Raw genomic sequence first — 5065 nt, 5'->3', positions numbered from 1 at the left:
TACAAATGACTGGAGGTCACCAGGTAATACTAATCCCCAAGGCAGACGAACTTAGAGTGGTTACAATCATCCGGGTTTAAATTGCGCTCAAATTTATTTGATTTTGAGCAATATTTACACTGAAGCGCGCAGTGTAAATATTGGACTATGGTAAAGGGCATGACATTTCCCGACCAGGCGCCGAGTGCTGCCAATCACAACACACACTGGCCCAGCTAACCAATCACAGCACATTTCGTATTTCAGAAGGCGGGCCTTCATTTGATACAGGAACTATTCGAGCCGTTCATGCCAGACTGGGGAGAGAGGTGTTGTAATAATGTAAAATATGGGGAAAATAATGTGTTTTTCAAACAACCTGGTATGAGAGCCTGTTCTAGTGCACCCCAAAACAAAATCAAGACTTTGTAAAAGAGCATAATAGGACCCCTTTAAATTGTTACACCTTGGGGAGTGCAGGAGTGTCCAGTACAACAATACCAGCCAAAGTGCTGAATGAGCCATTGTGACTTTTGATACAGAAAAGGAGCAGCAATCAGCAAAAACTTCATGTCAGAAGATACTGAAAATGAGAATTTATAATATCATATGTTTATTATTACATTGTTCAAATTATTTAAATAAATTTAAAAAATTTAAATTTGTATTTATTTAAATATTTATTCTGTTTTTATACACGTACCTTAGCATAACTGAATAAAGTTAATAAATTATTCATTTTATAAATTTATTTGGATTAAATATTTATTTTTTAAAAATTTATTTTTTAAATATAAAAAAAAAAAGTATAATATTTTTAAGGAACAAAATGTTCCTATGTAGGTGGAACAGAAGAGCCTCACACTCATTTAAATGAACTGGTAATTTATTCAGGACATTTAACAGGTCAAAGTGTGCCCACTCAAAAACAAACTCTCTATCCGACAAATAAACTAGTGAAAGGTGCTCTGTGAGCACAGGAAAAATCTCTACAACTCAAACTTAAGGCAGAGAGAGGACAAACGTCCACCTCCCACAGCAGAATGTGACATCAGGGAAAACTGGGGCCGTGTTCAATACCATTCAGAAGTAGGAATGCTGTTCCTCCATCAGCACTGCATTTGAGATCTGGATTATCAGCAAAAAATCTGAGATCTCCCACATGGATAGTTTGTGAGCTTTAGCGCCAGTGTGAATAAACTCCTTTATACACATTGGTGTAATTATTTCTTTAGCTCTAGGCAAGTAAATATAGACCCCAAAAGTCTTAAGACTAGTCTACATCTGGTTAGGTGAAAAAAGCTGCAGAAAGAATTACAAACTCTCACAGGCAAACGACAGAGCAGTCATTCAGTGTGTATTTAACATCTCGAAAAGTGTGTGTGTTTTAAATATACAAGACATTACAACTAGCAAAAGGTGCATTGTTAATCTTCAAGAAAAAAAGAAGATCCTTTTTCCTCATTCAAAGAGAAAGTCCTCACTTTAGGACAATGACGCAAGCAAGATTTTAAAACAGACACTCATCGACACGCTGGTTTCATGATCATTTTCAGCATGTGAGAGACAGCAACAAAAGATACAAAGCATCTCAGCCTGTGATCTGCTTCTTGTAGACAGTGTATAATTCCATTAAGCTATCATTCATAAGCAATAACCATGAAATCACCCTCACATATTCCCATTCAATGATACTTGAATAAATGAAACAAATAAACAAAGCAGCACAACGAAAATCAAAATACAAATTCTCCATCTCATTCAAAGCTCTTTGACTTGTCCAGCACACAAAAACATGCATCAGGCCGACTCTCAGACAGCATGAAAATCTCCAGCCATGACTTATATATTAAAAAAAGAACAATAATAATACAAATCCAGACCTAAGTCGGTCACATATTGCTCTAAGGATAAAAAATGCACCATTCAATCACGATTTCACAATCTACGTTCCATATCATTTGTAGCATTCTGGGATACAGTAATATGTTATTTGAGATAATATTTCTCTAGCAGTATACTGTGTACAACAGCTGCTCAGCTCAACATCTAACAAGCAATTCCACATACAAACCCTTTGTCATGCTGTGTAACATAAAACCTAGTCGCCAAATCATTCACTCAAGCATTTAGTGAATCTCAGATCATTCCTGGGCAACCAATCCTATATGAATGCAACTTCTAAAAGCCTCTTTTAAACTTCAAGATACATTCAATTTGGTCACAGAAAGAAGACATATGGGTCCTGATTGTAGAAATATGACTCAGTCATTCACTGTCTGGAATCTTTTTTTTTACAAAGTCAGCCATCACAAGCAACATGCTGATAAAAGCAGCTTCCAATAATGCAGACTGATTGGAACCATATTGGAATTAATATTTTGCTACAAGTTTATATATTAACGGCTTAAGACAAAGTAATCTTGCTAATTAACGCTGTATAAAAGCCAAAGCATCCACATCCAAACAACACTGAGAGTCAAGCCCATAAAGCCGATGAAAAGTGGCGCCTCTTTGGTAATATAAAACAATTTGCATTGAACATTTCGTCCCCATATTAAAATGGAAGACTCGATCAAATTCAAATCCCTGAATAGTGTTGTTATTCTCCTCAAGATGCAAAAAAAAATGTGCCTTTGTTCCCCAAACATCAGCAATGAGCCCCTTTATTAAAGAAAAAAAAAAGAAGATTAAAAAAAGAACAGCATTAGCACCAAGCAAATTCTGAATCAGTCGGTGGCTGAAACTACCCATTAAATAATAAACAAACGCTGGGCCATAGAGTTTGCTTGGTCTTTGACATCAGCTGGTGAAATTTCAATGTTATGTTAATGAACAATTTAATTTGACTGGCAAATGCATTCATGATGTTTCTGCTGGTATAAGAAGGATCCGAATGTAAGGCAACATCTACAGCTCTGGGGGTTTGTGTGAATCACATTCAGATCAGACTGACTACGAAGCCCATTGTTTTGCCATTGTCGCTGAGATCTTGGATGGTGAGCGTAACAAGAAAACATTTTCAAAAACAGAGGAGAAAAGTGTGGATAGTCTTTAGAAGTATGGATTTTCAAAACATCTTTAAGATGTGTACAGCAGATGTGGACAAGAAAAAGGCTGAGACAGGGCTTCTACCACAAACGCTAGTTCTTGGAAACAGTCAATCAATCATCCACCTTTGCTAATGTAATTAAAATCAATTATGGTTGCAGGAGGTCTAACCAGCTTCCGTTCAAGCCCTTTTTGCCAGTGTCAGTGCACTAAAATATCTCAATTCCAAAATGTACAAAATCTGGCAACCTAAAAGATGATTGCCTCAAATCTTATATCCTTAAGAAGGAAAAACGGAAAAGCTCAGGGATGAAACGAGCACAGTCAGGGTGTTCGAGGAAAAGAAGCCCTTAGATAAGACTCTGAACGTGTCTTTCTATGGATTGAGTGCAGGTGGAGTCCACATCCATAAATGAATCATGGTTGAGTGAGTCAAAAAAGGAAATGGATGATGCAGGATCCTTCAGATGCTAGGAAGAGCGATGGAGAATGTCTCCTTATGGAAAAACAAACCACTGCAAGAGTGCAGCAAGTTATCGAGTCCTATTGAAGCCTATCTCTTCCCAGTTTTCATGTATGATGGGATGCCTCCTCGTGCAGTCAGCCCCTCAAAGCGCTTGTAGGTGTAGTTGATGAACACCCAGTCTTTACTCTTCAGATCAGCTTCAGTGTGGTTGGACACAGGAGGGGCTTTAAAGAGAGAGAGAGTGAGAGAGAGATTAAGTAATGTTTTTGGAAATACATAACCCCCCCCAAAAAATGTAATGTATTTTAGTAAGCATTACAAATAACTGAAAACACACCTGAAGGCTGGAGGATGTCTGAATCAGGAAACTCGTCAAAGTTGGAAGTGTCGTCAATGCTTTTGATCTCAATTGGAATAGCTGGCGGTCTCTCCCTGGACAAAAAACAAAACAAAAAAAAACATATTAGAATGATTTCTGAAGGATCATGTGATACTGAAGACTGGAGTAATGGCAGCCTTGGTGATAAGAGACTTCTTTCAAAATGTGCTCTACTTGTAGTATGATGAATGAACCAGAAGTAATACAAGCCCCAAAGTTACAACATGTTTTTTTTTTTTTTAACTGCTTATTTGACAAGACAAGTCATTTTTGAACAAAACTGGATACATAAATAAATTAATAAAAACGATTTCCTGGATGATAACTGGATACCACTTGCTGAATTAAACATGCAATGTGACAAGATCATTTGACCAATTAAGATCGATCATTTGTTGAAATATTTATAATGCAATGATGCCTCACATTTCACCAATGGTGGAAAGAGTACTGAAAATTTGTATTTAAGTACAAGTACTGTTACATTGCTGAAATAGAGCCGTTGTTCACTGACGAGCTGCGCAAAACCACGTTCATATTCACGCGATTTTTTGCGCAGCTCGTCAGTGAACAACGGCTCTGTGTAGTTAATGCTGCTCAATGTGAAGGCACGCACGTGATGGAGATTTACCGCTGATTACAGAACCGGCTTTCTGACAAGATGCGCGTTAAATATCGCATGCGATTTATCATGCAGCCCTACATACAACTTATACTTTGAAACGTAAATAACACACAACAACAAATAAAGCAGCACACTTACAGGCTGTGATGCAGATACAGCAGATTGTCCCGACAAAGTAGGAACTGCTCCGTCTTTTAGCAAAAGCTTTTTGGCGAAACCAGCACTGTACTCCCTCATGACTCCCCTCAAAACTTGAGGCTACAGCAGCACTTCTTCTTCCTCGTCGTCTTGTCTGATGCACTCAACCAAGCGTTCTAACCACGACCTCGCCCCTCCCCACATCCCAACCATTCGAATTTTCGTAGGCGGGATTTATTTTAATTATATTCTAATGGGCCGCTTTGTGACATCACAAACCCCAGAAAACCACGCTGTAGTCCAAACAAGCTGTTCGTTGTAGTTCTTGAAAAGGGATTTTTAAAAAACGAAATATCTCCCTTTGGAGTGGACTTTGAGATTTGTAACTTTGTAGATCTTTTTTATGCCCAAGCATACACACTACACA

The 5065-nt window shown here is 37.9% G+C and overlaps 1 pseudogene; it reads right to left on the bottom strand.

Moving 5' to 3' along the window:
- Positions 1–2275: 2275 nt before the first annotated feature.
- The window catches only part of LOC107711980 (serine/threonine-protein kinase 38-like), a 10858-nt pseudogene continuing 8068 nt past the window's right edge, over positions 2276–5065 (bottom strand).

Source organism: Sinocyclocheilus rhinocerous, unplaced genomic scaffold, assembly GCF_001515625.1.
Source record: "Sinocyclocheilus rhinocerous isolate Xijiao unplaced genomic scaffold, SAMN03320098_v1.1 scaffold1168, whole genome shotgun sequence".
NCBI lineage: Eukaryota > Metazoa > Chordata > Actinopteri > Cypriniformes > Cyprinidae > Sinocyclocheilus > Sinocyclocheilus rhinocerous.
This window is presented reverse-complemented; position numbering and strand designations above follow the sequence as displayed.